The following is a 17752-nucleotide window of genomic DNA, read 5'->3' on the forward strand; positions in this document are numbered from 1 at the left end:
ATATGGTAACTATCTAGCTGAATTTCTGGAACCAGACAAAACTAAGGTCTTCTACTCTTCCATCTTGAACTCTTCCTTTCTTAATATTTCTTGTAGAGCATGACCACTGTCAACACATTCCTTTAGTTTTCTTTATCTGAAGATATATTTTATTTCACCTTTATTCTTGTAAGAACAGTTTCACAATATAGAAATTCCGAATTGATATGGTTTTCTTCCCCTCTCCCCTCCAGAACTTTAAAGATGATATTCTACTGTCTTCTGGTGTCTATTGTGTTTATGATGAGAAGTTGACAGTCATTCAAATCATAGTTCGCTTATAGGCAGTACATCATTGTTTTCTGACAGCTTTCAAAATATTGTTTCTTTTCTGAAATTTGATGACAATGTACCTAAGTGTGTGTAATGCAACTCTGATGATAACTAGCCAGATTTGGGTCAGACTTCACAAGTTAAGGACAAAATCCTCCCCTCACTTCAGAAATTAGATACAATTCCAAGGTTCCTAGGCCACCAATGCCTCTGAATAACTAGCTATAAATTCAAGCGTTCCCACTACCCATAAAATTCTATGATTCACTAGAATGATTCACAGAACTCAGGAAAGCACCAAATCTGTAATTGTAGTTTTATTATAAAGGATATAAATCAGGACTAACCAGGTGAAGAGACCCAAAGAGTGAGGTCTCAGAGGGTCCCCAAAAAAGTTTTTGTGTCCTCCAACACCTCACCTTCCAAGTACACTATGTCTAATTACTAATCAGGGAATCTCACCTTAGCCCCCAGAGTTTGTTTGTTTGGGTTTGTTTTTGTTTTTCTGTACCATTCTGTTTTTTTAAAAAATTATTTATTATTATTATTTTTTATAAACTTATAATTATTTTTACCCCCAGGGGTACAGGTCTGTGAATCGCCAGGTTTACACACTTCACAGCACTCACCATAGCACATACCCTCCCCAGTGACCATAACCCCACCCCCCTCTCGCAGCCCCCCTCCCCCCAGCAACCCTCAGTTTGTTTTGTAAGATTAAGAGTCACTTATGGTTTGTCTCCCTCCCAATCCCATCTTGTTTCATTTATTCTTCTCCTACCCCCCAAACCCCTCATGTTGTATCTCCACTTCCTCATATCAGGGGGAATCATGTGATAGTTGTCTTTCTCTGATTGACTTATTTCACTAAGCATGATACCCTCTAGTTCCATCCACATTGTCACAAATGGCAAGATTTCATTTATTTTGATGGCTGAATAGTATTCCATTGTGTATATATACCACTTCTTCTTTATCCAGTCATCTGTTGATGGACATCTAGGTCCTTTCCATAGTTTGGCTATTGTGGACATTGCTGCTATAAACATTCGGGTGCACATGCCCCTTCGGATCACTACGTTTGTATCTTTAGGGTAAATACCCAGTAGTGCAATTGCTGGGTGATAGGGTAGTTCTATTTTCAACTTTTTGAGGACCTCCATGCTATTTTCCAGAGTGGCTGCACCAGCTTGCATTCCCACCAACAGTGTAGGAGGGTTCCCCTTTCTCCACATCCTGGCCAGCATTTGACATTTCCTGACTTGTTAATTTTAGCCATTCTGACTGGCATGAGGTGGTATCTCATTGTGGTTTTGATTTGTATTTCCCTGATGCTGAGTGATGTGGAGCACTTTTTCATGTGTCTGTTGGCCATGTGGATGTCTTCCTTGCAGAAATGTCTGTTCACGTCTTCTGCCCATTTCTTGACTGGATTATTTGTTCTTTGGGTGTTGAGTTTGCTAAGTTCTTTATAGATTTTGGACACTAGCCCTTTATCTGAAAAGTCATTGCAAATAGCTTCTCCCATCCTGTCAGCTGTCTTTTGGTTTTGTTAACCGTTTCCTTTGCTGTGCAAAAGCTTTTGATCTTAATGAAATCCCAATAGTTCATTTTTGCTCTTGCTTTCCTTGCCTTTGTTAGCCCCCAGAGTTTTTACTAGAGTTTCATTACATAAGCATGAGTGATTGAATCATTGGCCACATGATTGAATTCAATTTCCAGTCTACCCTGCCCTCTCCAGATGTTGGGCTCACATCAAATAACTCAAAGCCCCAACCCGGTAAATTACATGGTTAGTCATTCTGGTGTGGCCAGCACCCATCCTGCATCATCTCATTAGCATATACTCAGGTATGGTCCCAGGGTTCCATCATAAATAACAAAGATATTCTTGTCATTCCAGTAAATTTCAAAGATTTAGAGGTTATCTCCTAAGAACTAGGGACAAAAGCCAGTCAATTCTTTATAACAGTGTGATTTTCTTTGTATTAATCCTATAGGGGTTTGTTGTGCTCCTTGAATGTGTAAATTTATATCTTTCACCAAATTTGGGAAATAATTGGCCATGTTTTCCTTAGATACTCTTTCTGTCCATTCTTCTTCTCTCTCGTCTTCTTCTGGGAATCGAATTACATACATCTTAGACTTTTTTTTTTTTTTAAGATTTTATTTATTTGTCAGAGAGAGAGAGAGAGAAAGAGAGTACAAGCAGGAGGAGCAGCAGGCAGAGGGAGAAGAAGAGATCCCTGCTGAGCAAGGAGTCTGATATGGGATTCAGTTCCAGGACGGTGGCTGGTAATCTGAGCTGAAGACAGACATTTAACCAACTGAGCCACCCAGGGGCCCTATCTTAGACTTTTTGATGGGGTCCTTGAGGCCTTTTTAATTTTTATTTCAACATTCTTTGTGCTCTTCAGATTAGAGTCAGGTTCTCTTGACCTATCTTCAAGATTGCTGATTCTATTTTGTTATCTGCATTCTACTGTTAAGTTCATCTGGTGAATTATTATTTCAGGTATTACATTTTTTTTAGTTCTAGAATTTCTGTTTGCTTCTTTCTTATAGTTTCTATTTCTCTACTAGAATTCATGTATTTCATTGATGATGCATGTATTTTCTTTTATGTCATTAAATAGGTTGATAATAATCACTTTTAATCTCTGTCTGCTAATTACAACACCTGGGACATTTCTAAGTTGATCTCTGTTGATTGTTCTTTCTCTCAAAAAAATGAGTTACATTTTCATACTTTCAATACCTAAATAATGTTAGGGCTTTTTTGTTTGTTTTGTTTAGTTAGCATTCAACTGAATTGACTGGGCTCAAATATCAGGTTAGTTATTTTAAACAGGGCTTGATTTCCTTAAGTTTGTCCTATTCAAGCACTGTTCAGAAGTCAACAAGAGATATATAAAAAGAATTTAGAGACTCCCTTCTCTGGCTCCCTCTTTCCTTTGATTTCCCTTTTACTTTCTAGAAATTGTACCTATCCCAAAATCTGTCTCTTACTCTTCAAGCCAGAAAAACCTGAAGCCAAAAAACCCGTTTTGTATGACTTTTTGCCAACTTGCAGGGAGGAAATAGAGGACTGCCTTTATGCCAGAAACTTAGAATTCTGAGTACCTCTCTTCTTACAAATGCCAACTTCCCTCTAGAATCTCTTTACTTTTGGTCACTCTCCAATGCCAACGTTTTTGGGTTGTTTGTTCTTTATCTTTCACTAAGAGTTTATCTTTGTTATATGTAGGAGGATCAGTCTGACAAGAACAACTCATACAAGCACCTCTCTATGGCACTTACTTTGTAGGCTTAGAAAACAGAAACAGAGGTGTTATCCTGTGCACTGGAACTGGGGTTTGTCACCATGAGAGTGGAGTTGTAGTAAGATAGAGGTTATAGGACAATTTCCTCAAGTGTAATAAATATCACTAGATTGAATTCATTGGAGTGACACCCAGTGTTAATCAAAATTCTGTATTATAAAATAATGTAAAAGAAATGTTATAACTTTTCACCACATTTTAAGGAATTTGCTAGCAAAGTCCTAAAAATGGAGGTTCCTAAAATATGTTCTATTAAGTATCTTAAAACTGAAATTAGCATACGCACATATTTGCAAACAGATAATCTAATATGAATGTTTATTTCTAAAGTTAAAATAACATATACAGGGGTGCCTCGGTGGCTCAATTGGTTAAGTACCAGCCTTTGCTCAGGTCATGATCCCAGGCTCCTGGGATCAAGCCCCATGTCTGGCTCCCTGCTCAGGGGAGAGTCTACTTCTCCCTCTCCCTCTAACCCTCTCCTTATTCATGCTCTCTTTCTTTCTCTCCTGAATATATAAATACAATCTTCTAAAAAGTAACATATTATTACTTCTCTGGATCACAGAATTGAGAGTATTGTTTTCCTTTTGTTTGAGCTATATTGCTCAAACAAAAATAGTTTGAGCTATATTGCTTTATAATCAGAAAAGAGTGATTTTGAAATGGGACATTCTTTTCTTAAATTCTTTTGAAGATTTTATTTATCTATTTGACAGAGAGAGAGAGTGAGAAAAGGAACACAAGCAGGGGGAATGGGTGAGGGAGAAGCAGGCTTCCTGCTGAGCAGGGAGCCAGACGCAGAGCTCAATCCCAGGACCCCAGGATCATGACCTGAGCCGAAGGCAGATGCTCAATGACCGAGCCACCCAGGTGCCCCATGAAATGGAATACATTCTAAAGACATTTTATTCATATTAAAGTATTTTAAAATTTTTATTTTTTTGAGTAGGCTCCTTGCCCAATGTGGGGGTTGAACGCACAAGATTAAGGGATGAAGAGTTGCATGCTCTACCGACTGAACCAACCAAACACCTCTAAAGCATTTTAAAATTCTACCTGTTTTTCTCATAGACTGTATAATCAATGTTCATCCATATCACTAGAAATTCTTTTTTTTTTTAAGATTTTATTTATTTATTTGACAGAGATAGAGATCACAAGTAGGCAGAGAGTCTGGCAGAGAGGCGGGGGAGGGGGAAGGAGGTTCCCTGCTGAGCAGAGAGCCCAATGTGTGGCTTGATCCCAGGGCCCTGAGATCATGACCTGAGCCAAAGACAGAGGCTTAACCCACTGAGCCACCCAGGTACCCCCAGAAATTCTATGGAATCTATGGATTCCATTGAAAATAATACTAAAATAAAAGCAAATTCTGAGCTATTTGCAATTAATTTCCTCACTAATCTTACATCCTTATATCCTAAAATCTTTAAGTGGTGAAAGGACTGAAATGCTTATTTTTTTTAAAAAAGACTTTATTTATTTATTTGACAGACAGAGATCACAAGTAGGCAGACAGGCAGGCAGAGAGAGAAGAGGAAGCAGGCTCCCTGCTGAGCAGAGAGCCCAATGCGGGGCTCGATCCCAGGGCCAGGTTTATCAGTTAGGAGGCTTTTACTATAGTCCAATAAAGTAAATAAAGGTAAGAGTGAAGGTGGTGAGAGGTTATTGGAATTGGGAAATATTTAGGAGGTTTGGTCAAACAGATTCACTGATGGATTTGTTGTGAGAAGCCAGGAAGAAGGGAAACAAGATTGATGAGGTTTTTGGCTTTATCATTTATGTGAATGATGATGCTAATAACCAAGATAGGGATGACTGAGAAAAGATGATGTTATAGAAGTAATGGGAAGGGAGTACAAAAACTCCCTATACTTACATAGATGGGCTTTGCAGAAAGATCCTTGGATGACCTAAAATGGAATGAAAATTTTGTAGATATGTTCATATGGACTTTCAGTGGGAATATGCAAAAGTTTTGTTATATTCTTAAGAGAATTTGAAAAGTTAACTTTGGAAAGTAAAGTCAGGCACTTCTTAACATCTTGCTTTTCTTTTTCTTTTTCCTTTCCTTGTGCTTACAATTATGTAAAAGCAGAGAAAAAAGATAAAAGCTGTCATAAGAGAATTTAAAATATATGTAAAGTAAAGGACACATTTTAAGAGTTGGTCTTTTTTACTTCATTGAGAATATAAATATATTCAGGGCAGACCTAAAAATACTATGGATTCCTTTCTAATTTCCTTGTTATATTCAAGATCCTTTGGCATTCCTTGGTGTAGGCTATGCTGTGGTCTTCCTGGTCTCCCCTAAATAGACTTCTTCTTTGCCATGTCCAAAGAACATCTTTAACCTTGTGTTTTTTGAGCTCTCCTGCTGAGGTTTCTCTTATAATCTCTTAAAATCCTTTCTATAAATAGGCATTACATTAGTTGGGTTGAATCAGGAAAACAGAAAACTATGAATAGTATGGAATAAGGGACTTACTATAGATATTAGATTTAAGGGGCACCTGGGTGGCTCAGGTGATTAAACTCCAACTCAGGTCATAAACTCAGCATTTTGGGATTGAGCCCTGCATTGGGCTCCCTGCTCAGTGGGAAGCCTGCTTCTTCCACTCCCTCTGCCTACTGTTTCCCCTCCTTGTGCTCTCTCTAAATAAGTAAAATTGTAAAAAAAAAAAAAAAATTTAACACAATTATGAGAGAAGCTGAGGAAAGAAAGATATGAATGTGAATAGCTGGAGGATTAGAGAGAAATCACTACAAAGGATCACAGAAGGAGGTGTGAAAAACTTTGTGGAAGGCTGGTGCCTTTGTGTCTGTTGGTGGGCCGAAAATCATTACAAATCAGCAGGTCAGAGAGTTAGGAAGAGAAGCTGCACAGACAGTAGGATAAAGCAAGAACACATTTTTCTTCCACAAGTACAAACTGGAAGCTGGTCACTCATTATGTCAAACTTGAAGAAAGACGGCCTTAGACCTGCAGAAAAAGTTTCTGCCTTTCACCATCTTGCTATATATGCTACAGGCCCAGGAACTGGAAAAGCTAACGTAGGAGATCTTATGGGAGCTAGAGAAGCTGTGGGCCTAGGTACTAATCTGTGTGAACAAGGGGAGCTAGAACATCAGTAACCACATTCACATGCAGACACACACAAGCATGTACTGAGCCATGCTGCCTGAGGCCCTGCATCAATCCTCTGAGAGAATGGCTGCTATTTCTTCCTTCTAAATCTCATATAAATTTCTCTAACAGCCAACTCTAAATTGAAACTACTAACAGAAAAGAAATTCTAGAAACCACAGTTACAGCTGAATTAACACAACACAAAATTACCAGTCATACTGTATACCAAAATGCCATGCGAAAGACAGTGATTCACTTCAATCCCAATCATGGCCTTAGGTGAGTGCTGTGAAGTGTGTAAACCTGGTGATTCACAGACCTGTACCCCTGGGGATAAAAATATATGTTTATAAAAAATTAAAAATTAAAAAAAAAAAGACATGGAGTGAGGCTAGATGTATTTAAGACTTACAAAATGTGATGGGACAAAATAATTCAATGAATTCAACTTTCTGGTTCCAACCATCCTTCAATTTCATCTGAAATTTTTAGACATTATGACTAACACTTGCATAACAGTTTTTATAAACTTGGGCTACTGTTGTTAGTAAAATGTTGGCCTGGTGGATCATAGCTTTGATTCAGTCATAATTCCTATGTGCCTATGTAAATAAAATGGGTCAAGATTATTCAATTTTATGTCCTCTCTAATTCTGCTATAGAGTTTTCTAACTAGCTTCACAGTAATGTTTTATAAATAGTAATCTTTGCTTTCTTGTCACATCACTTTAATATCTTACAAGGAAGTAATATGAAATTGATGTACTTACTATTTTCTTTCCCCTTTAAGCCAAAATATCTATACATGACAGATCTCAACTTCTTTTAACAAAACGTGTTTGGGAAGCTGGGGTAGCTTAGTCATTTAAGCATTTGCCTTCAGCTCAGGTCATGATCTTAGGGTCCTTGGATGGACCCCCACATCGGGCTCTCTGCTCAGAGCGGAGTTGGCCTCACACTCTCACTCTCTCTCAGATAAATAAATAAATAATTTTTTTAAAAAAAAAGGATTTATTTATTTATTTATTTGACAGAGAGAGAGAGAGATCACAAGTAGGCAGAGAGGCAAGCAGAGAGAGAGAGGAAGGGAAGCAGGCTCCCTGCTGAGCAGAGAGCCCGATGCGGGACTCGATCCCAGGACCCTGAGATCATGACCTGAGCCGAAGGCAGCGGCTTAACCCACTGACCCACCCAGGCGCCCCAATAAATAAATATTTTTTAAAGATCGGATATAAGACACCATTTTTTCTTTGATTAAAAAATAAAGTACCTATCATCTATGAGACAATTTTCTGTCAGAAGTCTTACATGGCAAGACAAATGACAATATTAAAATTTTTTTTAAGGGGCGCCTGGGTGGCTCAGTGGGTTAAGCCGCTGCCTTCGGCTCAGGTCATGATCTCAGGGTCCTGGGATTGAGCCCCGCATGGGGCTCTCTGCTCTGCAGGGAGCCTGCTTCCCTCTCTCTCTCTGCCTGCCTCTCCATCTACTTGTGATTTCTCTCTGTCAAATAAATAAATAAAATCTTTAAAAAAAAAAATTTTTTTTTAAGATGACTTTTCATATGAGAGATGATTTCCTTAATGAAGAGATGTAATCATTCCTAACTGTTGGAGAGATAATTTACACATTAGGCAAAGAGAAGTCCAAATTTGAAATTAATGGCATATAAGAGAGTCTCATAGTCCAAGATCATCCCATAGAGGTTTACTTGAAGGATTATTAATTCCTTTACATTTCAGAAGGGCAAAAAAATGACAAAAGAGGTGGGAAATATCATCCTCAAATAAATATCAGTTATTATAATTAAATTTATAAAAGAAAAAAATTTATAATAACACAGTGTTCAGTTCCCCATAGCTAAATTATTAATGAACTGAGAAATGACAAAAGTTCATGTGGAGAAGAATCAAAAATAATGTATTTGTGTTTTACTCAAATTCAATTCTAGCCCCAAATTTCCTATTTCCCAAAAAAGGAATATCTCAGGACACTGACAAGCTACAACTGACACATCAAGATGAACTAGAAGCTTCAAACTAAAGTAAGGTGCCAGACCCAAATTCAGCAAATTTTATTCTTATTGTTAATTCCAGTATAATTAACATACAATGTTATATTAATTTTAGGTGCACAATACAGTGAACAAATTCAGATTTTAAAGGAAATAATAACAAAACTCTGGGACCTCTCAGGTCCTCCATCGCCAAAGGGTAAGGAATAGGAGATGCCTGTTCCTTCTCACTTTCATTTGGACATGCAGGGGCCTCCAAGAAGCCTACTGAGAAAGCGTACTGTCTTATCCCTGCAGTGGTGAGGCTTAAGGACCAACCTGATTCTTGTCCAGAGAAATCAAGAAGTCAAGAGATCAGCTTACCAAATGCTGTGGTGTTATAGAAGAGTTTCTATTGTTTGGAGATTGGCTTGCACTCTCAAATTTGCCCAGGTAAAGTCTATTGGGAATTTCCCATAGCTGGAGGTGGGCCATATATGTAGAAGAGCTCACCTTGGATTCTGTTCAATAGGGCTACTGAAACGGATCAAGAGCTACTGAAAGACCCACAAGGATAGGATCTAAGTGAATCCCGTATGTCTAGAGGTAACAAGGGTAGAAAGATCAAGGCAGCATTCAAACACATCTATATCTAGTAGAGATCCAGAGGTGAAAGACCCCAGTGGTGGGACTCTTTCAAGTACCCACAAAAGCACCCATGAAAGAGTTAGTCCTAAATATCTGCCAATCCCAGAAACTCAAATCTAGCCCACCAAAGTCATTTCAAGTAAAAATATTCTTATCATCTTTTTCTTCCTGCTTCTCATGCTCCAAATCTAGAATGGCCTGAAGCCCAGATTAGCAAAATGGCACCTAAAATCAGCACAACCTAAAAGAAGGGGGGAAAGATGTCACTTTAAGTTAAATGCAGAATTCAGATTATTATACAAGAACCAACACTCTTGACTTAAGAACCCAGACTGTTGGGGACCTTAAAATGTTTTTAAGGTCTGGTTATTATCTAAGAGTGGATCAAAAGCCTTGGGGGGGTTGGTTGCGGGCCCTGGGTGGCTCGGTTGGCTAAGCCGTCAACTCTTGGTTTCAGCTCAGGTCATGATCTCAGGGTTTTAATATGAAGTGCTGCATAGAGTTCCCTGCTCAGTAGGAGTCTGCTTCCCCTTTCTCTTTCCCTATTCTCCTCCCCTGGCTTGTACACTCTCTCTCTCTCTAATAAATAAATCATAAAATAAGAAAAAGGAAGGAAGGAAAAAAGAAAAAAAAGAACAGAACTTTGGAATTCTAATTCAATAGTGGGGGAAAACTCTCACCATTAGAAATATTTGAAGAGATAATGGGAAGCAAAAAAAAAAAAAATGTTTTATTAGGTCTTGTGCTTAGGGCTTGTTCAATGTAAAAGTAACTTTAAAAAAAAATCACTCAACACATAAGTATTATACCAATTCCACCCTATAAGGTTCCTGAGTAAACGACTTATTCCTTACTTGCCCTAGATATAGACTCATCCTTTCCATCATTCAATTACTGCCACCTCATTTTGACTCATCAGAAACTTTCTTAGCATTCTGTTAGGTCAGGGGAGCTAATGTATAATTGTCAAACTATGGGGTTTTTTTTTTTCCACTTAGTTTTGTTACATACTGGCATTTGAGCCTACTTTTTCTTACTAATAATTATATAAAAGAATTACATAAAGTCAGAAGTTCCATATTACCTTTTGGTAGCTTCATTTTTTTTTCCTTTTGTTAGCTTTCGGTTTGGTCAACAAAAATGGGAGAATATCCCATAATGGTAATTGCCTCACTAACAGACATTTCCAGAGCAAATAAAATGTGTACTGAGAAAAGGACCTAATGAGTGTAATTTTAATGAAACAGTAGTAACAGAAATAAAACTGTAGTAGGTTGAAGAGTCAAAGAGAGATAGGGAAATAGATACCAGAAATGAATACCAAAATTTCTGGGAGCTCTACAGTACTAAATGAGAAATTTAGTCCTGTTGAAAGAGTTAGATTGAATGAACAAATGTATTTAAAGTCAAACCAGAATTATTACAAATCCAATTTTTAAAAATTATCTCTTTGTAGTACATATGGTCCTTAGAAAGATTTGAAAAACTATATATTTTTTATGTTCTATACTCTTGAACAAAATAAGTTCTTCATAAACTTCACTTCTGTTCACACAACCATGTCCTCTAGTAAGTTATGTGTTCTTTACTTTCTCAGAGTATAATCTCTGCCATGTGTCCTCTGGAGGCTACATAATGGGTGCAATGTACACATACACTTTTTCATGCTAAAGCTGTAGCTTACCATGTGTGGAGTAATAGTCTAACACACATGCATAGTGTGACAGCACTCCAGCCAGTCTTAAGGGTTAGCTTGCTTCAAGTTAACACACTCTTCGCCTGCTCACTTAACGTCCTTGATCTGTAACAAAACTAATTTGCCTTCTTTGAGATTTGCAGACCACTGACCTTGGGGAATAAGGGACCAAAATTTTCCCAGGCCACAGAGGCCAGCAAGTTGGCTTGAAGCTGCCTTGGCGTTCTGATTAGCCCAGCAATCTTTTAGCAAAATGTTTTTTCTTTTTAAGGTCACACAGATGACTTAACTGACCGCTGCACATCCATAGAGCTTACCTTCCTTTGCAGAAAGAACAGAGTACCCTTGCATAATAACCACCCCCTGGTGCCAAGGACCCAGAACTTCTGATTACCAAGATAACTCTGTAGCTGGCATCATTGAGTCTGCATGTAATCAAGAAGTGTCACAGACCACTGTACTCCTTTAGCTAATTAAAACCATTTCAAAATCTCTGGGCCAGGCAGAAGCCTTGGAGTTGGCATTTGGACAAGAATCCACCCTTTCCCCCAGATAGTTGGCCTCCTGAATAAAGTTCATATTCCTTTCCAATCAAAATTTATCTCTTGAATAGTGGTGGCCTTTCAAGCAACAGGCAGCAAAACTTGGGTTTAAGTAACAATAGGACAATGACTTAGATGTTCTTACAATACCTCCTTCTAGGAGAAAATTTTCTACATGATTAATTTATAATGAGGTAGTAATAAAGACTTAATACATGAATATGTTACTATAAATATTCATTTCCTTATCTGGAATTATTATTCAAATTATCTAAGAATTCTGTTTTACTGTGGGTGGAGACTGTTTTATGAAGTATCAGTAACAAGCAACAAAGAAAATGGTTTTGGTCAATGAGAATCCTGAATACATTACTGAATTTCCTGCTGTATGAGCACTCTTGTTTTGGACAGGCAGGAAGCCGCATTATCAAAGATCCTTCTGATGATTCCACTGCCATTCTTATACCTGTGGATGATTATAAGAAAGCATTAAAAAGAGAGCAGTCAATGACTCATAGTTTAGTAGAAGCCCCTTAAAATACTATTGTCCCTCTAGTACAGTTAGTTGACAATGGGGGTCTTAAAAACATGATTCAACCAATTCTTGGGATTTCTATGAATATTTCTAAGAAAATAACTTTTGATGACATTCTTCAAATTAAAAACAGGGTGCATGAAAAACAAAACAAAACCACGTTCAACAGGAATAAGTTTCTCCACTCACTAGGAGTTCAGGTAGCAGAAATAATAGAATTTATTTCTTGCTTTCATTAACACAACTACTCTGCTTAATTACTCTTGCCTAGTTATTCCAGTAACTGTGGCAGTGTCTCAGCCCATATCTGAATATGTGGGATAAACTAGGAACTCAGTAATTGTTATATGAATGAAGGAATGAACAAACCATAAACCCCTAGGAAGAAAGGCAATATATCTACAATTTTTCTTCACATAGGTTTTGTTTCAAAGTAATAATTAAATGGCCTGAGGCCCTCACTTTGACGATGCTACATTTTAATTTAGGGAGATGAAGTTTAGTGGGGATATGGCTCTTATTTGTTCAATCTATTTACCTTTATTATCTAGGAGAACTTGATTTTTTTTTGTCACTCTTTTTAATTTAATTTTTTAAAATAAACATATAATGTATTTTTAGCCCCAGGGGTACAGGTCTGTGAATCACCAGGCTTATACACTTCACAGCACTCACCATAGCACATACCCTCCCCAGTTTCCATAACCCCACCCCCCTCTCCCCCCAGCAACCCTCAGTTTGTTTTGTGAGATTAAGAGTCACTTATGGTTTGTCTCCCTCCTGATCTCATCTTGTTTCATTTATTCTTTTCCTACCCCCCAAGCCCCCCATGTTGCATCTCCACTTCCTCATATCAGGGAGAGCATATGATAGTTGTCTTTCTCCAATTGACTTATTTCACTAAGCATAATAACCTCTAGTTCCATCCATATCATTGCAAATGGCAAGATTTCATTTCTTTTGATGGCTGCATAGTATTCCATTGTGTATATATACCACTTCTTCTTTATCCATTCATCTGTTGATGGACATCTAGGTTCTTTCCATAGTTTGGCTATTGTAGACATTGCTGCTATAAACATTCAGGTGCACGTGCCCCTTGGGATCACTACATTTGTATCTTTAGGGTAAATACCCAGTAGTGCAATTGCTGGGTCATAGGGTAGTTCTATTTTCAACTTTTTGAGGAACCTCCATGCTGTTTTCCAGAGTAGGGAAAACTTGATTTAATCACTGCGTATAAGACCACAATTAATGATCATTTTCAGAGTAACAATATTTTTAATGGAAAGAATTTGTGTTTTAGAGATTATAAGGCTAACAAGTGAGAATAACTCTGTGCCTTACTTCAGGTGATTCATATGTCATAGGATTTAGCAATCTAGGCACTGTCTTTCTTAAGAAAAAAATTAATTAACAAATATTCAGGGAGTATATATTGAATGTTAGGCCTAAGCCAGATGGACCCTGTTAGGAAATATTAAAAAGTGTAAGATGTAGACATCTAAATAGTTGGAGATGACAATGTGGCAGCTTATCTAAAAAAAAAAAAAAAAATCATTTCAAGATCAAGGTGGCAATGAGACATAAGAATGAAACTTCCAAGAAAGCAACTTTGTAAATGTTTCCACCTGGAACATGATATGATGGCTGAGACCATAAGGCGATCTTGAATACAGTGATATGATCAAATGCATAAGTTTAAGGGAGAGGGGAACACCTCTGGAGATCATATGGATAAAGGCTAACAGTGAAGAAGACCTTTGGGTGACATTATTTTCTCTGTAGATGAAAACTAGTGAATCCTGATAACAATGCATTGCAGAATCAACAAAATAATTACGGTTAGAATAAGCTGCCACCTTCTGTTATACTGAGGACACCAAGAAACCTTCCTCTTTCCACATGCTCCCCCACTGGAGGATCTCCTACACTAAAACTTAAAATTCTTTTAGTAGAAGTTAGGGTCTTTTGTTCATTTCACAGATAGAGATAAAAACTAGAAGTAAATTCCCTGAGGAATTAATGCACCAAGTTAAAATTATGTCAGGTTGTAAAATGCAGGTATCATATTCATGCCTGAGATCCAGTTTTGATGAGCACTGTGAGAGGAAAGGAGAAGGGTACTCAGTACCTATAATAAAAAGTAATAATAATGTGTTGGGGGGGCAGATACAGAAAAAGAAGCCTAAGAACACTAAAAACAAACTATTATTTCAACGTTTTGTCATTGGGTTGGCTCTGGAAGAGGAAATGCAGAGAGAAAACATTTTATTAGTAAATACTAGTAAATCCAACCTAATGGGTTACTTCCTGCTAACCTGTAATATTTATAACAAAAACTATAGATACAAAAGAAAAAAGAACTGTAGGTGCTGAAAAGTATCAGAAAGTTAATCTCATAGCAAATTTTGGGATAAACTATTTATTTCCTGAGTAACTATATTAATAGAGAGAAAAGAGATGAATAATATAAACAATACAAATGTTTTAATAGTATTACAGTATAATACAGCACTATACTTTCACTTATATATTATAGATGAAATTTCTATAAATTTGAGTTTAGTTATTATCTCATAAAAAGAAACAGGCTTATTTGTTTCCAGGTTTAACCTCCTTTCCCACCTAGTTCCATTATGGTTTAGTCCATTATGGTTTAGGCCTATGGTTGATAAAAAGGAAGCATTTGTCTTAAGCAGATCTGAAAGACCTGCTCATCCACCAAAAATCCCTTCCACTGACTTGCTATGGTACCTGAAAATTCCAGTAACAGGTTATATCTCCTTAATGAAGTAACTGGAAGCCATGTAGTAGGCAATTATTTTTACTAGAAGTAACTCTATGCCAATTCTACCTACAAACATCTTGACTCAATTAATTTGTCAGAATGGCTGGACAGTCCTTGGAAATGTCCTCAGGAAATAAGCTATAGGCTGGCTAGGTTTTGATAGGAGCAGGAAAAAAAGAGGAAACTAAAGAAGCCTACTGCAGGAGAAAAGGCCACATTTGGAGTTCATTTATGGGTCCTTGGAAATTAATTTTTGGTGTAGAGAAGAAGGGGTGGGCATTTCAAGGAAGTTGGTGAATATCCAAGGGAGAGGTGTAAAATTGATGACAATTTCACAAACAAGCCTTTTTTTTTTTTTTTTAAGATTCTATTTATTTATTTGACAGAGAGAGAGATCACAAATAGGCAGAGAGACAGACAGAGAGAGAGATGAGGAGAAGCACGCTCCCCGCTGAGCAGAGAGCCCCATGCGGGACTCGATTCCAGGCCCCTGGGATCATGACCTGAGTCGAAGGCAGAGGCCTAACCCACTGAGCCACCCAGGCGCCCCCAAACAGGCCTTTTAATTTAGTTACCTTGATTTCTCTTGGACAGCAGAACCGAAAGCATGACAGACAAAAGTTAAGAATCTAATTAATAAGTGAGAAGACAAAAGATCAATTTAAATAACCTACAAAGCGGATAATTTAGACAATTTTCATTTCAGTCTGCTGATAAAATTAAACAGTACAAAATTATAAAATGTTACATTTTTAAATTATATATTCATTTTATTCTTAAAATAATAACTACAGTAAAATATTTATCAGATTAAATGTAATGTGGTATCCAAAATTATATTCTAGAATAGAAGATTGTAGTTGAAAAAGTAATGAGATCAAATAAATAAAAAATAATGAGAATAAAAGATCAAATAAATAAAAAGTAATGAGATCAAGTAAAGTCTGTAGTTTATAGTATTGTACAAACATAAATCCCTAGTTTTGACAAATAGTTGTATGTTAACATTAAGGCAAGCTGAGTAAAGGGATGGGAACTCCTTGGGCTATCTTTGTAACCTCTCTGTAATTTTAGATTTATTCTAAAATAAAATGCTTATTAAAATTTTTGTATTAGAATAACTCTAGTTTATATTAAACATTTTTTTAGATCAAATTGTGAGTTATGCCAATGGCTCCTTTGGGACTACCATGCCTATTATGCAAAATTTTCTAGTGCCACTGAGTTTAATAGTTTGCATATATTCTTATCTTCTCAGCAACCATGCAGAAAAGAGTGGCATTTTCTCAGTGGCAGAGATAGTGACATTTTATCCAATAATGACCTATGCATCAGGTCTGGATAATACCTTGAGTCATTTCACCTCACCTTCATTTTAGCTGCACATTTTAAAGGCAAAAGTTTCCAGTTTCATGTTTCTTTTACTAAATGATAACCAGAGCTATAATAAATATCTCAGGCTCTGACCTTGTTTTGTTTAAGGAAAATATACTTTTTCCTTTGTTTATAGTACATAATGTTCCTCTGTATTTTAGGATGTTTTAGTGTCATTTTCTCGTTTATTTTCATTTGCTGTTATCATTTGCCCATGTATTATGGGATAGAAAACAATTTTGGCTTGTGTCCATTAATAAGAAAAAAAAACCAGAAAATAAATAGATTGGGCTTAACACTACTCTGATTGAAGAGAAAGACCTTGTAAAGACAGTAATCTAAATGGCAGCAAATATTAACAAGATTAAACTAAGCATCTACGTACTAACAGCCTAACGTCCTGATTAATTAATCACAGGTTAAGCAACAATCACAACTTTACTGACTGGTGGGGAAGAGTGAGGTTCAGTAGCAACAAAGCAATCAAGACAGGGATATTTTTCACATTTTTTTCATCTCCAAATGATGACTTTTATAAAAGAGGGGTAAAAATATGAAAAGGATTCTAGAAATGAATTCTGAGTGGGTAAGAAAGATTACTGTTAAGACTTGCATTGTGGTACGGGGCCGCCTAACTTAGCTGTGGACTTTTTTTTTTTTTTTTTTTTTTTTTTTTTAATTTCAAGAGGCATTGAGGGATTGGAGGTGGGTGGGGCGGACTTCAGGGCTACCACTTTGTCTGCTGGTCCTGCTCAGGCTGAAGAAAATAGGCTTTTTAATTCTCACAAAGCCGCGCTTTAAATGTGGGGTGAGGAAAGGCTTGTCTACCCACCTCCAAGAAGCTAATGTCTCACAAACTGTTTAAGACAAATTTCCTTCCTCACTAGACACAATGAAATTGTTACAGCCCTCAGGTCCTGACATTTGCGTCCCAAGTTTTAAATGCATTGGCTCCGGGCACTTTACAAGAGGTTACTCAATCCGTCAATGAACAAACAGCTTTTCGCGTTCTTTTTTCGCAATTGAGTTTGCGACTTTTAGGCGTTTGGTCTTATGGTCTGTTTGGTGGTTCTTTTGGTTTTTCTACTCCGCTTCCCCGAGTGAAGACTGTGGTACCCTTGGTTTCCTCAATCAGAGTAAAAATTCGTGCAGGGCAGTCCCATGTTCAGTGCCATCCCATACTAAATGTTAATCTCCTAGGTATCCATTCTGCACCTGACTGCCCCGTGCCTGAGGGCGCCTCAACATTTTCTCGGCGTTTTTCGGCGCTTTATGCCTACAAAGAGGTTAGTTTTCCCCACCTACCAGTAAGGGACGCCGCTCAGCACCTGCGTCTACGTCTGCGCCTGCGTCTGTCCGCGGGAGTTCTCCATAAGCGCATGCGCCATCCCTGCAGCCGCGTGCGTAG

At 37.4% G+C, this 17752-nt stretch overlaps 1 long non-coding RNA gene across 1 annotated transcript; it reads right to left on the reverse strand.

Annotated features, from left to right (window-relative positions):
* Window positions 1–4589: 4589 nt before the first annotated feature.
* Window positions 4590–17741, reverse strand: LOC131829351 (uncharacterized). The gene is made up of 3 exons (XR_009352828.1): window positions 17650–17741; window positions 12018–12110; window positions 4590–5548 (listed from the first exon to the last, which is right to left on the reverse strand). It is a non-coding gene; the product is annotated as an uncharacterized LOC131829351 (long non-coding RNA).
* Window positions 17742–17752: the final 11 nt, after the last annotated feature.

This window comes from Mustela lutreola, chromosome 4 (genome assembly GCF_030435805.1).
Source record: "Mustela lutreola isolate mMusLut2 chromosome 4, mMusLut2.pri, whole genome shotgun sequence".
NCBI classification, from domain to species: domain Eukaryota; kingdom Metazoa; phylum Chordata; class Mammalia; order Carnivora; family Mustelidae; genus Mustela; species Mustela lutreola.